Source organism: Herpailurus yagouaroundi, unplaced genomic scaffold (genome assembly GCF_014898765.1).
Source record: "Herpailurus yagouaroundi ecotype Mexico unplaced genomic scaffold, PumYag 159, whole genome shotgun sequence".
NCBI classification, from domain to species: Eukaryota; Metazoa; Chordata; class Mammalia; order Carnivora; family Felidae; genus Herpailurus; species Herpailurus yagouaroundi.
Window position 1 is genome coordinate 8,790,390 of NW_024412400.1, and position 18,677 is coordinate 8,809,066.

Consider the following 18,677-nt stretch of genomic DNA (forward strand, 5'->3'; position numbering starts at 1 on the left):
AACCACGCTTGAGAGGGATCTGGAGGTAACTGCATGGAGGATGTCCGCTGGGTGCCTATGTACTCCTGCCATTCAGGAGACCACTGCTCCCTTAAGATTTATGACTTTATTTTATGCTTTCTGTCAAAATTCCAAGATGCTGTAGTGACTAATGGGAAGCAAGGAAAGGGAAGGAATACTTCAGGTAGTGGAAATACCAGAGATGATGGTTTCATGTTTTTTTTAAATGTTTATTTATTTTTGAGAGAGAGAGACAGATAGATAGAGTGTGAGCGGGGGAGGGACAGAGAGAGAGGGACACACGGAACCCGAAGCAGGCTCCAGGTTCTGAGCTGTCAGCACAGAGCCCGGCACAGGGCTTGACCTCACGAACCCCGAGATCACGACCTGAGACAAAGTCGGACGCTTAACTAACCGAGCCACCCAGAGATGAAAGTTTACAAGTTAGCAAATGTTTACTGAGCACCTATTACACACTGCTGGCTGATTCCAGGTACACAGAGTTCAGGGCCACGCCACCCCTTAAGACACTCTGAAGGATCCTGCAATGCCCAGACTCTCTGGGAGAATGAAGGCCTGTGGTCAATTCTTCCAGCCATGGGACAGAGAATGGCACCTCAGAGGGGGCCCAGTTCATGCCAACCCTCCCCAACCAGCTGTACAGGCTCTGAAAAAAGTCCACGAACAGACCCAGGGCAGAGGTACAGAGGTACAAACTTTCTCAGTGGTAAATCCTGTACGTCCTGGACGTCCTGGACATCCTCCCATCAGACGTGAATCTGGCCCTGCTGATGTCTGCCCAACCTCACCCCTCTGACACCAATGCATTCTCGCCCCAGACCGTCTAGAGCCTCTTGCAAAACAGCCAGGAAGGCCAACCTTGAGGAGCATGGTGTCCACAGCAGCCCCTCTGCCCATTTCTGTACTCCAAACACTTGAAATAAATGTATTCGGTACAAAGGTACAAAACGGATGAAAGTTGTTTTTAAATGCTGATTTCATGCCCCTCCCGAAGGCCCTCTTTTGTTCTTCTATTTAATTTTTACATCAGATTGGTGATAACAAACGCTAGGGTTGATTCACCAAAGGAAGCTGATAATTACTAACTGTACATTTTATTTTGTTCACGATTTTGTTAACACCTGATTCCAAAAAAAATGTTCCTTCTGAACAGGCTGGAAGCTGGCCTAAAAATTATTAGCAATAAAGAGATCTTTTTGCATAGAAATAGATTTAATACCTGCCAGCTGCAGTAAGTGTGTGGGACTTGCTTTGTGGCAGCCAGCAAAATCTGGCAGGCACCTTTCCATCTGCCTCCAGGTAAACGAACACCTTGTTAACCTAAGGGCTGGTTTGGGGTTATATTTTGCCTTGCAGAAACATACCCATCTTGCCCTGGTTGTGATTCCGGGTGGGCGGATAATAGCAGATCACCAGGGAGGTGGGGTCAAAAACTGGACCCAGGGCAGCCCCTAAAAGGGCAAGAAGGGAGGGGAAGGATCTCCTAAGAATCGGTTAGGGTTGCACCCTGGGGGACCCCAGAATCACTGAGAGAAGCAGAAAGTGTGTGCATCAATCATATATGGACAGTAAAACCTTGGATTGAGAGTAACTTGTTCTGTGAGTGTTCCACGAGACGAGCAAACATTTCTAATAAATTTTAACTTGAGAAACGAGCGATGTCTTGCAATACGAGTAGCAGGTGACGCCGAATGTCACGTGATCACGACTGAGCCAATGGTTCTTGAAATTTGCTTTCATATACAAGTGCTTTGGCTTACAAGCATGTTTCCGGAATGAATCACGCTTGCAAAACAAGGTTTTACGGTACTTCCTGTGTGCACAGTCCTCAGCAAAAGTCAGATGTATGTAAGTAGAGGGTATTGGATGCTTCCCGGCATCTTTAAACCCTTTTCTTATTTTGAGGGCAATTCCCTGGTTTATGACCCCATGCCTCCTCAAGATAGAAGCTGGGATTTCTCTTGCTCCACTGCTCTTGCCCCTAAGGTACAGGCAGCAGATCTGGGCTTCACTGATCTGACACACCCCCACGAGACTCTGACTGGGAGGCTAGGGCCCTGAGGGATGTGGGGGCACACAGAGTCCATGCTGCTGGCCAGAGCAGCAGAGTCTGTAGCTCCCAGCGACAGAGGTCCCAAGCAGCTCTCAAGCACCAGGGTCAGGGGCACAGACATGCTATCTGTGCTGAGGGGTATATTCTGTTCGTGATAGAATCTGGCCGTGGTTATCATGGGCCTTTAGGTTTGTTCCTCTAGACCTCTCAGAGATTCTGTGAGTTATCTGATGTTCTTGAACAAATTCTTTTCCTGCTTAAACTGGCTAGAATGACTTTCTGACATTTGCAAGTGGGAGCCCAGACTGTGACCATAGCTCTATAAGCTGCCAATGACAGAAGCCCACAGGAAATTTGCTGGGTTGCCAAATCAAAATAATTCAGGAGAATGTAGCTTCAGGTATTGTTAGATCCAGGGACCATGGTCAGCTACATAATTTGCAGGGCTCAGCACAAAACGAAAGTACAGGGACCTTTTTCAAAACTTACTGAGAATTTCAAGGTAACAATGATGACAATGTAAGAGCATTCAACTACATACAGGGTCCCTCTAAGCCCAGAGCCCTATGGGACTGCACAGACTGCATGCCCATAGTGCTGGCCCTGCCAGGGGCTCAAACAATGTCACCAGGCCCCTGGTGTCTTTCTCCTTTAGCTCTTGGTTCCAAGTCCTACCTCATCCCATGCCTCCACTCGCACTCCAACATTCTAGAGCGAAAGACCTGTCCAGATTCACACAAACAGCCAATTGAGACTCTGAGGCCAGTTGTACCCACAGCATGCCAGGGCGTGCCTACCGCAAGTACCCTGATTAGCCTGGAGGTTGACAGGCTTAGGTCAGATCCCCAGAAGCAGCTTCTGAGAAAAGAATTGCCGTGCGGGTGATTTGTAAAGGAAGTGATGCAGGAGAAACCTGGAAGGAAACAGGGAAGTAAGTATAACAGCTAAGCCAAGAGCGTGATCGCAGGCAGGTGATTTCACCTGATCCCATGAGGAACTCTGGAGTATGAGCTGCATCTCACAGTTATCTTGGCCTGAGACAAGGAAGCTGGCATTTCAACAATCCCCATCTGTATCCCTTAGTCATTGATTAAAGCTGCTCCCTATGTACACAGGCACATAAATTCCCAAGTGCTCCTGGCTCTCTGTGCAGATAGACAATCTGTGCCCCAGTAGACTGAAGACAGTCTTTAAAAAGAAATGCAGATGTTACCTCTTGGAGATGAACACCAGAGTGTGGAGGAACGGGTCCCCAAATGGTACAGCCTTTCTGAGATGTGGGCAGAACACAGACCCTGGTTCTGTGACATCCTAGCATACTGGCTTTACCTGCAGCAGCTCTCATAAAATGCTGAAGAACAAGAACCTGTAGTTCCACTGGGAATGTTCTTGTGCAGCCAATGAGTCAGGAAGTACGAGGTGACAGGCGCGTAGCGACTGTAAAGTTGTATCTACGGCAGAGCTTTTATTTACCTAACATTTTAAAAATTAATCTTAGGCTATCTAAGCATATAAAACAAAGCTCATGTTCCCTGTTTGGAACCGAGTGAATTGCATGACAATGTTTGCACGAGCTGTATGAGCTGCTGAGTCTGTCACAGGAACAAACTTTGTACAAGGTCTGCTCATATCTTTTGACACCTGCACTTAGTCATGGGTGACGACATGTTGCTCTTGAGAGATGCATATCATTAGCTTCATTAAGGATAGGATCCTAGAAGACTAGGTCAATTATTAACAGTAAGGTATATGAATACATTTTCATTACAGTTCTGTTGAAGTATAATTCACGCACCATACAATTTCCCTAGTGAGACTGCACATTTCATTGTTTTGGGGGATAGTCAACAAAGCAGTGCACCCATCACGACAGTCCATTTTAGGAGATTTTCGTCACTCCAAAAAGACACCCCACACCCATTAGCAATCATTCCTGATCCCACCTCAAGCCCCTAGTGCTAAGCAAAAGAGTAGACAGGGCTGGTGGACCATCCCTCTTGTTCCTAATCTCAGGAACCATCCAGAAAGTCCTATGGGAAAGAATTAGCTCTGGAAAGTCCCCCAGTATCTACATATGCTTGGGGGTCAAGAGTTTAGAGTGCCTTTCTGATCCCCAGGCTCAGCGACTGGCAAATCAAGAAAGAAAAGGAGAAGCCATACCAATTCAATCGAGCCAAGCTAATGAACCTGGCCCGGTGTCACAGTCCAAGAGAAATGTGAGCGTTTGCCTACGCAGCTATCCTGAGGGCAGCAGTGGCCTCGGCACACGAGGCAGAGGTGTGGCCTGTTTCCTTCCTGAACACCAAGGCGATGTCAGGTCACTCCTTACACGGGCCCTGTTTCTCCAAATTCAAGCGTGGGGAAAACAGAGCATTCCCTACATGGGAAGCTGGTGATGCTGGTTGAACCAATTTATACACTTTCTGTAAAAAAAAAGCAACCTTACCTTTCAGGAGAAGAGAAAGGCAAGGGAACACCCAGCTAAGCATGTTAGAAAATCCTTTAGAAATACATTGACAACACTACTAAGAGATTTCTGTCTGACCAAACATTTTTTTTATTCTTCCACCTGAGGTTTCGAAAAAATCATCTACAAGACCCAAGGTCATTAAATCAATTAAACATATATGCCTGCGTAACTTTGCCGTATAAAATTCTTGGCTACAGTGTGGTGTTATTGAGTTAGGTACATTAAGTAAACACTCATTTGAAGACCTTTTCCACTGGAACGTGAGTATAAGTCAGTGAAAAGAATACATTTTCTGAACATCACATCGGCCCCATTAGGAGAGCTCTGTGATCACATTATTATGTGCTTTGTCTTCAAACAGAGACTTCCCTGTCTTTTTCACCCATAAGCAGAAAAAGTCCTTTCCATGCTCATTATCAGGCTCCCAGAGCCCGTTCTCTCTGATGTGCCTCCCTCCCTCACTTTGGAGCTCTACTTCCTTGAGATCTGTCATTGTCACCTTTATTATAATGGAGTCTTACAATCCCACAGCTAGTGACACTCAGGGGAGGAGTATTCTGATGAGGAGGGTGGGGGTGCCACGGGAAGATGTCTGTGATGGAAGTTTCCACAGAGGCTACACTGAAAACTCGCAGAGAGAATGGAGGACTGGTAGGGAGATGGGCATTTCACTACCCAGTTCCCCTCCCCTGGTCTCCAACAAGAAAAGTCAAAAAGGCCCAGAGTATCCACGAAAGGGGATCTTGTGTTATTCTAGTTGCATTATTCTCTCCCCAGGTAAACAAGCAGAATCGTACACAGTTGAGTAAACAGGTCGAGGTGATGTATTTTCTTTGTATCATATGTGAGCAAAGGGAGCTTAACACACCCATGGGAGGAAGGAACGAAAGCTGGTTTCCTTTTCTCACATTCCATAGAGCGTCTGACTCAATGGTAGGACAGTTAACCAGACCAATAGGACATGATGAGTTTCTTTCATTCTAAGAAGAGAATGTGCCTCCATGGGTGTTACTCAACCAAAAGAAGGTCCAGGAGATCAGGGTGTATGATTCACCCACATTTGGAGGGTAGAATTAGCCTGCAGTATCAAAAAAGGCATCCGAAGTGCAAGACCAATATTTTTAGAAATACACCTAAGCAACGGCCAAACAGGTAGGGCAGCAATAAATCAGAAAAGGTTTAATTCTTCCAGTTTGTCTGCTTTGGCCAAAACAACAGAAATCAATCAAGTTCATGGGCAGATAGGATTTGCATGACTTGTTTAGCATTCTACAGATGAATACCGATCAGGGCTCTTCATCTATCTATCTGTCCGTCTGGGGTTCTTTGGTTTGGTTTTTGTCTTGTTTTTGTTGTTGTTCGTTTGTTTTGTTTTGTTTGTATTTTTCTCCCTAAGAGTGAACTGCCAAGACAAAGTAATTTTAAATGTACACCACAAGGTGCTGAGTTGCAGAAGGATCCTGCAGATTTAGAAAACTGTTAGTGGCCCTCTCAATCTTTCTCATTATTTTTTTTGAACTTGCAATTAAAATCATGCTGCAACCTTAGGAGAGACGGGATCCAGTGGCACGTGAAAATGGCACACGAGTTGCTCTGCAACTTTGAACAGAACTAAAGAAAAACTGCGGAGTTGTGGGGAAGGAAGAAAGTATGTGCTTTTTGCAGACATAAGATACGGGCTCAGGAAAATGAAAGATACAGGAAGGCTATTCCAGACAGAGAAATACGGCAGCGGGAAACTCTTCTGCTAATAAGGGTAGTAAAGGCCAAGTGAAGAGGAAAGACAAGAGACCCATAATCATCTGCAAGAGGAAATAGGTTGGGGCGGCGAAATATGACACTTTGCTCAAAGTAACCCAAGGGCAGTTTCAGAGCAGTGGGTGATCCTGGGAGAGATCAGAGTGCAGAAAAGCACAGCAAAGGTAACAGTTGATGCACGTTCACTAGGATAAATTCCAAATGGATTAAAGATGTAATTAAAGCTAAAACAACTTGTAAGTGTTATTAGAAAACATGGAATTCTTCCTCTATAATTTAAGATGGAGGAAAGCATTTTACCGCGACCAAAGATTCAGTAGACACAAAATAAAGAGTGATTAATTTGTCTGCATAAAAATAAAAACTTCTGAATGGAAAAAAAAAAAAAAAGAAGAAGAGGAGAAGGAAGAGGAAGAGAGAAGAAAAAACAAACAAACAAACATTTTACAAACCCCATAAAGACAAACAACAAACCGCAAAAACTATTCACACCACAGACAAAGAACTAATCTTCCTATCGATTTTATAGAAACTGAAGAGACCAATAGGCAAAAGATATGACCATCAGTTCATAGAAGTAGAAATAAAAACAGCTCAGATGTATGAAAATATGATCAACTTCATGTACAAGAGAAATGCAAATTCACATTACACTGAGATATCATTTCTAAAATTCCAAATGTCTGATGACCAGCTGTGAGACTGGGTTTTCCCAGAAAGAGATTTTGAGACAAATAGTTTAATGTAAGCAGTTTACTTGGGAGGTGATTGCAGGAAGTGTCAGCAGGGAAGTGAGAAGGGAAAGAAGATATGATAGGGTGTGTTATTAGGGCCAATTACCGGGATGGGTATCTGGACCTCAGCTGGGAAACTGTGGGAGACAGTGCAGAACGCACTTCAGAGCTATCCCCTCAATACGTGACAAAGCTGGGGTGTTTCTCCACCAACTGCCTGGCCACCATCTTTGATGGCGGTTTGTGGGGAATTAACTCTCAGGCATTTCTGCCTTGTCTCCCACACTCACACGGGGGCCAAGCTGGCTTCCCGAAGCCAGAAAAAGAGCCCTGGGGCAGAGAGTTGCAGCTGTAGAATAGAGGTGATGGTCTAGAAGGCACGGATGGGGCTCAGTAGCATCCTCCTCCTTTGATGCTGCTGCTAGGGAACAGGCACTCTTGTACGTTGCTGGTGAGAATGGAAATTGTTACAACACCTATGGTAACCGACAAGTGTCAGTGAGTTGTTGGCCGCCTGGCAATACCTAATACTGATTCTTGTCTCTTGGTGCATGTACCCTTTGACTCAGCAGTCCCACTTCCGGGAATTTATCCTACACCTAAGACTTGCACATGAAGCGAATGACAGACATAGAAGATTATTCATGCGGCACTGTTTGCAATGACAAACTTTTGGAAACCACCTAATGTCCATCAGTGGGAAGGGGCTAGTTAACTAAACTAAGGTGCCATGGAATGCCATGCAGCTATAAAAACAAATGAGGCAGGTGGCTCTGTTGGTTAAGCATCTGAGTCTTGATCTCAGCCAGGTCTTGATCTCAGGGTTGTTGGGTTCAAGTCCCGTGTTGGGCTCCACGCTGGGCATGAAGCCTACTTAAAAAAAAAAAAAAAAAATGAGGCAGTACTCTGAGTACTGATGTGGTGAGATTTCCAAGATAGGTTGGGAAGTAACAAAAGTAAAGGGCGAGAAGATTATACTCTCTTTTCTGTAAGAAGGGAGGTGAAGGGTAAGTAAGCCAAACTCATATTGACTTATATATGCACAGAGAAACTGGCTGGATACAGAAGAAATTAATAAAAATGCAAAGGTGAGGGTTGTGGTGGTGGTAACTGGTGAATAGGGTGAAATAGAGATAAAACTGTGAATACAGTATTTCATTTGAAAATTAAATTAGAAGTGCCTCTGGATGTGGGTATCTGGGGGATATGGAATTATGTGGCACTTTTTCATCCTATGTTCTATATTTCTGATTTCTTTCCATGTTCTACACGGCGCGTGCATTACTTGGCAATATGAAAAAATAGCAGAGATATAATGACTATGTGCAAACTAGGGAGATGGACAATGGTCAAAAATAAAATGGAAAAATTTATTGGACTAGGTAAAGAATAAAAGTTGACTGGCTGTGGCTAAAGGAGGAAAACAATTTACTGGAAAGGTGTGGGATATTTCATAGAATCACCAGGAAGGTAGAAGCACTGGGCTCAAAATAAAAGCAGAACCATCAGAGGAACAGACTGTGGCCATGCCCCCACTGGACTGGGTTCCCTCTGCCATCCTTAGGGGAACAGGAAGTCAGACCAGAGGTTTCAACTGAGGCACCAAGATATGACAGCTTGTAGATGTCAGAGCAAGGCGTGAGGCAGGTCACCAGGCAGAAATGCCAAAGCAGATGGCCCAGAACTGGACACAGTGAGGACATCAAAGGGAGGAGAGACTGAGATCAGAGGCAGACTCTTGAAGAGGACCCTAAGGTTGTGGAGTCCCACTATGCCCAAGAGAGTGATAGAGCATTCTGGTGGGAGAGCTGTCAACAAACCCACAAAAATGCCCATAACAGTGTCACCTTAAAACATTGGCCAGACCCAGACAACAAAAGCCAGTTCATGACAGTAACCTGTCTATGAGGAGATGCCACATTCCTCTTAGCCCTAACACCAGAAGGGTCAAAATAAGCAGCTAGGCTGTGGGGAGGACGTAATGGGGAGAGGAACAAGTCAACCTATTCTCTTCATAGTCCTACCTGGGATAGGGAGGATAATTTTTACCTTCCACTGAAGGTAGAAGTATGGACAAACTGAGATTGTGTTTTGCAAGTTAGTGACTGTAGGACTCTGCTGCCTGGAGAAGTCCTAGAAGGTCATGGGCATTCATTTCACGTGCCTTCGAGTGGTAATGGCAAAACCACTCCCATGGAGGAGACTTAAGGGGGTGTTGGGTGGGGTGGACAGCAATAAAGTTGCTTGTAGGAGTGCCTGCCCGTGCAGTGACAGTAGTGTAGAAAACAGTAAATCTTCTGTAGCTACATTTCACCTGCTCCCATTTCAAAGTCCCAAGCAGAAGTATCTGATCGGGTGAGACCTTGTGCACATCCTCCAGCTGCCATGTTGCTCAGAATACTCTACTCAATGAATTGGACAAATTTAGGAAAGGTGGATGGGGTTGATATACGTGCACTCTAATGGGAGGTTCTGCATTCACTTTTGATGGGTATTACACCCTGCTAAGTGCCAGAGGAGGAGGGAGGACGGGATTCCAATAAGAGTAAAAGAGACCCTTCCCTCAGTGAAGTAGAGTCCCACTACATTATAGCAACTACAGCACAAACGTATCTCCCTTTCGTCTAGAACCTTACGGTTTAAGAAGCGCTTTAATGTGTGTTGCATTTGTTCTTGACAACACAATGAGAAAACTCTCTAAGGCCCAACATGGTGGTGCCTGGCAAGTGGTAAGTATTCGGTAAATGTTTGTTAAATGAATGAGCAAAGGAATGAGTTGGGCAAGGAAGAGTTAAATCCAGTGTACAAAGTACAGGCTTGGCAGTTGGTCAGTCTAGTTCAGCCCTGTCCGATGGAACTTACCATGGATGTGGCTCTTTCTGCTGTGCAATATGGTAGCCAGATACGCTTACTGAGCGCTCGAAATGTGCCAATGAGACCGGGGAATTGAATGTTAATTGTCTTTAATTATAATTTATTTCAACGTCAATTAAAATGGCCACAGGCATCTAATGGCTACTGTACCAGACAACACGGGTCTAGGGTTCTAATTCCAGTTCTGTTTATCTCGCTTGTAATCTGAGCAAACTCTTTAGTTTCCCTAAATCACAGTTTCTCCAAATGTGAAACCGGGAAAATAGTGGTCCCCTACTTAACCGTTCGTAATGGTTAAAAGAAGTCTTATATGTGAAAAGGTGAAGTTCACTAGGCTGCAAAAGGCAAAGCTTCATAGCCGGCAGAAACTCAACAAATGGAAGCCACCATTTAGATTCCTGACTGCCACCGCAGAGGAGATGCCAAGACTCAGGGGGATTAGAGAGCTTTGTTCAGGTTACATGGCAAATTCGCCGCAGACTAGGGTTTGCATCTCCTGTTTTCCCTACCACGGTGGCTTCCTCGCTACCAGCTTAAACAAGAGCTCCAAAACCCGTTTGGGCAGTAAGAATTGTCTGTGGGCTGAAAAATGTCTTCCCTATAAGTTTGTGATTAGTATTCACACTCATGTCGATTCCGCCGGGATTAATAAAACAGAAATTTGTTTGAAAGCATTACTGACTTTATAGGAGCGTCTTGTCATTGTGCAGCGTCTCAATCAACACATACTAAAAGTACAACTATTATCATGTGAGGTACATCAGGATCTTTGGACACTGAAAAGGCATCCTCATCCTTTTTGTTGCAAAGGTTAACACCTTGTTAAAACAAGAGTTAAAGAATAGAAAGATACAGGAGACGCGCACACAAAAGAGTTAAGTATCAAGAGAAAAGGGTGATGCAAGAGATTCCGTCAACCAGTATATATTCCCCGGTACTTGTGCTAGAAACATGAATGGCAGTTTTTACCAAAGAGGGTTTATTTAAAGTCAGTTAATAGAAAAGATCAATGAGTAATTCCCTAAAGGACTCTGCAATCATCAGCAACTGTAATAAATAAAGATCTGAGTTTAGTTTTCAAAAATGAATTGCACCCATTCAAGTGGAGTGAAATAATGCTTTAAAGCCGATTATGGGAAAGATTTCAGACTTTTAATGACTGGTCCTGAGTGGATGAATGTAACCCAGAAGATGCACATGAGGACCCATTGGGATGAAAAAATAAAATACTTCAACTTCTATATTTACTTTCTTTCTTAAAAAAAAAAAAAAAGAAGCCAAGTTTCACTGATATTTCATGCAAGCATTGAGAGCAGTACATATGTATAATTTAAATACACATCTAGAGGGCGCATACTCAAAATTATTTTACTAAGAAGACTACACAATGCAAAATCTTTCAAAATGTTTGTTTTAGAAGACAATCAGCTCAGGATCACGCTAGTTAATCAATACTGATGATCAATTACTGATTGGTAAAAACAAGCCAAAAATCGAATCTTAGCTATGTTAGTTAGCTTTTCCTATGTAACAAAACACCCCAAAACGAGTTGGCTTTCAGCAACAACCATTTTTTTATTGTTCTGAACCTGCAGAGTCTCACTTGCAATGCAATCTAAGAACACGGGTTCCAAAAACTAAGAGTCCTATGAGGAAGGGCTGGAAGACCAGGGATTATTATGCTATGAAAAAAGAACATGAATAGGAAAGAAAAATATGTGTGTTAGACATTTACTATCTTGATTTCTTATGGCTTAGATTTGAATACAATTTATAGTGGAAAGAAAAATATTTTGAATGGACAACTGGTGGAAGCAACAGAAATTAAAGCATTTTTTTTTCTTTTCCTTAATTGATTTCAAGATGACGATTTTATAGAACTACATGATTTCAGAGAATTACATTTGTGTGAACGACACAGTCAGCTGACTTCAAAATAACTGGAAAATCCTGGAGGAGATGTATACATTACACACTTGTCGACTTTTCTCATTTTTACCAAGAAATTGGCCATTTCCTGCTCCTCATTTGTAAAGAGAACCCATGGTCTTTGTTTCTTTTTCTTTCCCCCCACCAACTCAAATTCTCCAATTGTAAATTCAAAATATGAGCAGATTTGAAGATGGATTATGAAGAATGCAGCCTTGGTATAAACAAAAGAAAGATGAAGTAAAACGTACGCCCGTCACCACATGAGAAATGCTATGACAAATGTGCGGTACCTCTGCATCAGATGTTAGTGACAGGTACCACTTGTCCACCCGAAAGAAATATAGGAAATAAAATCCATTTTAAAGAAAACTTGTGCATGTGTACTGTCCCTTCTGGGTACAGCTGAAACAGTGTTCTGTTAGAATAATTTCGTATCTTATCCTAGCACTAAAATGTCTGCAAGGTTAAATCAAAATGCTGTAGAATGCTATGTGATATTTAAGAAATAATCTAATTTGTAATAGGATTTAGAATTGAAATTTAACACAATACATTTTAATAACCAATAACCTTGGGTATTTAGACCACGATAAAATGTATACTTTTAACAAACAACGAACCAAGGCTACAGTGAAAACAAGAATGTCATTTTATTCAGTGGCATAACTGGAAGAAAAGTCAGAAAGGACTATAGCCTTACTCAAAGAGAATTTTTTTAGTCAGGTAGTTAAAAAAAAAAAAAAATCAATCTCTCTGTTCCTCCACTTTTCTAGGCCCAAAGTTATTTTTTGCTGAGTGGTACAAAACAGAAAATGGACATTTGCTTCTGGCATTGTGACCTTCTCCAGGCCCCTGTCCGAGCTGCCCCGATGCAGTGTATTTCTGGCATATACTTGTGATATAATCTGCCACCATTCTCCATAAATGTTCAACTTGACAGCAAGTGAGAGGAAAAAAAAAGTCTCTTTTGCATCAGTGAAGCATGTTACACTACTACAAACACATTTCTCTCTTTTAAAAGATATACGATTTTTTTAGAAAGATTAATTCGGATGGGCAACTCCTCAACACAGTTATTTTTCTTCTGGCTATATACATTAATCCATCTAATTTTTGTTTTAAAACCAATAGGGCTCTTAAATATTATAAACGATCTCTAATTCTTAAAAAGAAATTTATAGCCGGTCCATACGTTTTCCAACTAAGACACAGCATAAAACCTCCATCTCTGTACATAGACACTAATACACGTACACACCCGATCCAACTCCACACTTCTCCACTGATGACTAAACCATCTGAGATGGCTTGATGGGGGACAGGGAGGGGAAGAGGCTGGAGAGGATTTTATTTTTTACAATAGGCATGCAAAATATTTACTGAACAAGACATTTTGCTCTGTCTTTTGCTTTAGTGTGTGGGGGGAATCATAATTGTATTTAGACTTTATATGGCATGGGTTACTCAGTTCACAGCAGAGGCACCTGCAGCAAATTAATTTGTTGTAGCACATTAATTATCTCATAGCTTCTATTTAGGCTGCAGCTGTTGCTATTATGTTAATAATATTTTTTATCACCACTGTATACAACAGGTTATGGAAATAATAGAAATATCTCTCTTTTTGGCTTCCCCCCCTGTCGTTTCCATTTTTCTATGTCAGAAGGAAAGACTGAAAGAAATTTAGGCAAATTAAGCCCCAAAGCGCACTATAATTTTCTATTTCTGAACCGATTTGTAAGAGAATGGGTAACTGAAATTAGCAAAGAATCACCCCACACAAAGATGGCGCGTGCAGAATTTGTGAAAGCGAAAAAGAAGACGAAGAAGCAAAAGAGGGACGGAACACTGCAGTGCTGGGGTGGTGAGTGTTTGGATGGGGGCGGGGAAAATGCTGCAGTTTTCATGAAATAATAAGGTGGGGGAAAAGAGGCATACAAAGAGTAGGTTTTTCATTGTTTGTAAAATATAAACACAGATGAATTCTGTCTTTGGTTTGTTCATGCTTTTCACTCTGCACAGCAGGGATGTTCTTAAGAAGTTGCCCTCTGCGAAATTTCACTAAATGGGAACCGTGGACCCTGCATGATGGGATTATAATCACACCAGCCACTCCTTTTACATAATTTTTTGTTTAAGATCCAGTAAGACTCCCTGTTTTTAATATATATAAAGCAATAGACATGTATGTGTCGATAAACTGAGAGTTTGCGTCCCCAATAGCCCAGTGCAGGCTAAAACAAAACAAAACAAAAAAAAAACGGTGATATCACATCTACAAATCTCAATGGATTCAAAAACAATATGAAAATTTTTAGCTGACAAGAACATGTCTGCTGCCTGCAGTCCCTGCAATAGCTCACCATGTTGCCTACTAACCGAAAGATCAAAAATTATCGATTTCATGGCGCTGCGTGCTCTGGAAAGAAAAGCTACTTTAAAATTTGCATTGTTTAAGAAATGAGTTAAAAGAAAAGAATCATTTTTTCCTGAACACTTTGGAATGTGAAAATGGCTTATTTTAATCTTATCCATGATTTACTATAATTCTATTATTTTTAGCAGCTGGAGTCCAGAAATGATTTTTTTCGATGAATTTAGGATTTTGCCGCAGTATACATCTGCAGTCCCAGAATCCTCCGGTAAGTTAATCCTTCTTGCGATGGGAAACGCCTTTAACCTTCTTGTGAATGAAATATCTGCAACCATTTTGAAATTTTTAATACAGAAGTGTGTGTGTGTGTGTGTGTGTGTGTGTGTGTGTGTGTGTGTGTCTATGTGGGGGGGGGGGGTTATGTCTCCAAAGCGTGATTTCTTTGCAACGCAGCGGTTAGGTATTTGTCTTAATTCTTAGAAACATACACCTTTGTGTTCTTTGAATATCATGGATGATATCTCCATTGCTTTTCCTTCACACTTTCTATGGTAGCCATTAAATGTATGTACTTCCTTAGTATGGCAAGGACTGTTGTGTCAAACCAAGGAAGGCCTCGAGAACGCTAACTCCAAGCAGGAACCGTGTTCCTGGCATAACTGAAGCCGCCATGATCGTAGCTACCACTGCTGCTGCCACGGCCACCACCATGGCCATCGCCTCCCACCACCTTCACAGCCCCCTCCCTCATGCCGCAGCGCACCAGATGCAAGCTTTCCACGGTGGCTCTCCGCCGAATTTGCCCAGTGGGTTCCTAGATTACTTCTGTGTGCGAGAATAGCCAACCATGTAGCCTGACAAGAGGTATTTACAACTACTTAGCCTGTTCAGCTGGAAAGAAATCAAAAGATAACACTGAACCCTGAGATGATGTATTGCGAATCAAAAGTCCCAATCCATAAATAGCGCACTTGATGAGCTGCTAAATGAAAACCTGATCTGATTATTGCCCAACGTTTTCACGTTGTTCAGAAAGAAATATTTTTAACACACCTTCTTAGAGAATTGGGACTGTTTATAAATGCAGGGAATATTATTTAGTCTTACCTTTCTGCTGGGAGAGGTTTCTTCTCAAGGAGGTTCGGATATAGAGTCCAGAGGAGACCACACCCTCGTTACACAGTTCTTATTTTCTACCATTTCTGCTTACTTGTAAGTAGGACTGATTAACAGCTATAATTATACATTAATTTAAGGGACCTAATCAAAAGAAGCCGGCCACTCATTTCCCTCTCTCTAAAGGAAACTCATTGTCATAGTGCTCAATAAATGTTTAATTAATGGATTTGACAGTTAACTATCCAAAAAGTGAATGGGCCTTCTTTACAGTGCTGCCTTGATTAACGTTTCTGTTGGAAGTGCACAAACACGCTGGGCATTTCTTTCTTTGCCTAAGGTGATTCAGAATCATGTGTTTTAGTGAAGGGATGCTTTCCATTCAGAATCCATGTAATCACTGCTTGATGTGCCAATGGTCTAATATCATGACAAGTAATACTTCCTCTGTTAAACCAGCTGGAGACACTTTTGGTTTCTAGGCACAGAGCCTGAAATTTGGAACCATTTGTCTTTTGCAGCTTTTTTTTTTTTTTCTGTTTAATGCAGTCTTTTGCATTAAAATGGATTAATTCATGTCAAACCCAAATGGCTGGCTCTAGAAGAAGGTGTAAAAAGATAACCAAATGTTTATGAAACATATTGCCCAAGGCCCATTTTGAAAAATCATTTTTACAAAAGCAATTATTTTACCAACTCATCAGGTATTTTGATGCTTGTATTTCTTACTGGTTTAATGGTAGCATTTGTCTTTATTGCACAGAAGTTATTCATCTCATATGTTTGGTGAGACAAGTGGAACAATTTCTGTTTTTTGAGGGAAGAAAATAAAAATTCTGAGCAATCTGTTAAATTCAACTAATATTTTTAAATGCTAGTCACACAGTAATTCTTCAGTACACTTAAATTTGATAGGAAACGCAGCTTACTGCATTGTTGCAAATTTTACATTTCCTTTAATGACATGGTGTTTGCCTAAAATATTAGCAGGGATTTAAATATCTTAATTCCAAATTTGGATTAAGATATCTAAATTATAGAAAATGTTTCAATTATTTTGGTATCTGAATAAAGAAATACAAACATAGAAGAGTTTTTATCCTTTAGAGGTTCTAATGGTGCAAATATCTCTAAACCAGTTTTAACAGAGCGCCTTATTGAGAAAAAAAAAAAAAAAAAAACAAAACCAATCCCCCTCCAAAGGGAATATACAAAAAGGAAACATCCATGAAAAATTGCTCAAATATTAATCAGTCATCTGATTTTAAATGTATGACTCTAATCGAATCAACTGTATATTCTTTAATACTTTTTATGAGGATTAAAATTGGGGGTCAGTGCCTGGAAACGCTATTTACACTCTGAGTTTACATGAGAAACACTGCTTTGATGAAATACCTTTTTTAGTTTAATTTGTTTGAATTCTCACTGGCCGAGTTAATCACCACCATCGGCTATATTTAATTCTATAGAATTACTTGCGCAGATAAAAATGAGAAAGTAATTCTAGACAATGGATCTCACCGAACATCGTCTTAGTGTGTGTACTTTTTCCACTGGTATGGTCATAGCAGTTAAACGTTACCGCTGTATGTAGTAAAATACCTTTAAGACGGGGGGAAAAAGGAATTATTTAAAGAACATGTTGGCCCTGAGCATTAGCTTGCCTAAAACTACATATCCTACTCCATGAGTGAACAAGTAGGTTTCCTGCCCATACCTATGTATAAAGATCTATTGTTTGCATTCATTAATTATAGGGATAAAAGACCCAAGACAACTTTCACTGTTGCTTTTTGCACTCTCCATTGTTTTGGAGGAAAAATAAGCATAAAATAATAGAGCAGAGAAACTGAATCAATCATGATTGTTTCAGCTTTGATAAACAAATGCCTATCTTGCTGGGTGACAATCGAGACATTTCCAAGGGAAAGGAAGACCCAATTTTAGCCTGCTGATACGAATTAGAAAATGTTTTTGAGGAATCGAAAATTAGTTTTCAAAAATCACAAGCTGCCTAATAGATTACTCCTTCCATAAACAACATACTTGATTTCTCAAAAAAGTAATACCTTAGAAATGCATTTCCTCCAAAGAAACATGCTCACAAATAAATCTATCAATACTAGTACTGTGGAACCAGATAAAAATGGAATCCATCAGAATTAACCTAATTGACAGGGTTCTAGAGCTAATCCATTTCCATCAGTCATTTGTTCACAGCGCTTACTCCTAAAGACTTGTTGAATTGCGGACTGGGCGCCCATCCTAAGAGTTCACAGCCTTCGGGAGGAGGGATCGCAGGCGGCCCGGCCCGGTGTTTCACTTCCAAATTCAGGCTGAGCAACCGGTCGGGACGCGGGATCCGCGACCCGGACAGTGGCGGGGGGGGGGGGGGGGGGTTGGGGCGATGTGCGGCTCGCAGACGAGCCGAGTCCTGCGGGGAGAATGAGGCCCAGACCGCAAAGACCACGGAAGCCCTAAACCGCTGGAGTTCCTCGACTCGACAGCCGGGCGGCTGCGGCGGCGGCGGCCAGCAGCTCCGGCCGCGACCTCAGGGCCCGCGCCGCCACCCGCCCCCCCCGCCCCCCCCCCCCGAGGGCCGGAGCCCAGAGGCCGCCTTCCGCGGGCAGCGGGAAGCTTGCGGCAAGCCCGCGTCTGCTCTCCCGGTCGGGGCCCGAGCGGGGGCGGGGGCGCCAGGCTCCGGACAGTAGAGGCTCCGGGTGCCGCCCTCCCTCCGTCCCCGGGCCTCCCCGCCTCGGACCACAGCGCCCTAGCGAGCCGCCCCCCCAGACCCGCACCGCGGGCCAGCCCCGGGTCCCTCTCCGGGGAGCGGCCGGGGAGTGCGCGGGCGCCCCGCCCCGGCCCCGGGCGGTCGGACGACGGCGGGCGCTGGGCGGCGCGGGGACTACTTTCCGCCGCTCTCTCGCGCCCCGCCCCTTGTCCTCGCGCGGAGGAACGCTCCGCGCTGCGCCGGTGGCGGCAGGATACAGCGGCCACTGCGCGACTTATAAGAGCTCCTTGTGCGGCGCCATTTTAAGCCTCTCGGTCTGTGGCAGCCGCGCTAGCCCGGCCCTAGGAGCGGAGAGCGAGGGGAGGCGGAGACGGAGGAAGGTCCGAGGAGCAGCTCCGGTCCCCGCCGAGCCGCAACAGCAGGCCGAGGACGGTCGGACTCCAGCGGCGGGAGGAGCCTGTTCCCCTGAGGTGCTTGGGCGCTCCTTTCCTTACCCTTCCGGGGCTGCTCCCGCTCCGTCTTCGGAGCCAAACTTCGTCGCGGGCGCGCGGTCCCGGCGGCGGCTGGGAACCGGGCCCGGCGCGGCGCGGAGGCCCGGGGTGGGGAGCTGG

General features: G+C 43.4%; 1 protein-coding gene and 2 long non-coding RNA genes across 5 annotated transcripts in view; 2 read left to right on the forward strand and 1 right to left on the reverse strand.

The window, feature by feature from the left end:
- Window positions 1–13,189: 13,189 nt before the first annotated feature.
- Window positions 13,190–16,185, forward strand: LOC121033508 (uncharacterized). Its single transcript, XR_005791949.1, has 3 exons — window positions 13,190–13,706; window positions 14,405–14,484; window positions 14,797–16,185. It is a non-coding gene; the product is annotated as an uncharacterized LOC121033508 (long non-coding RNA).
- LOC121033509 (uncharacterized) lies at window positions 15,820–17,704 on the reverse strand. The gene is made up of 2 exons (XR_005791950.1): window positions 17,563–17,704; window positions 15,820–16,937 (listed from the first exon to the last, which is right to left on the reverse strand). It is a non-coding gene; the product is annotated as an uncharacterized LOC121033509 (long non-coding RNA).
- Window positions 17,705–18,351: 647 nt separating this feature from the next.
- The window catches only part of CTNNB1 (catenin beta 1), a 42,304-nt gene continuing 41,978 nt past the window's right edge, over window positions 18,352–18,677 (forward strand). For all 3 annotated transcript variants that reach the window (XM_040479898.1, XM_040479899.1, XM_040479900.1), the window contains exon 1: window positions 18,352–18,536. The gene's annotated coding sequence lies outside the window, so the exon portion shown is untranslated. The remainder of the gene's footprint in view (window positions 18,537–18,677) is intronic.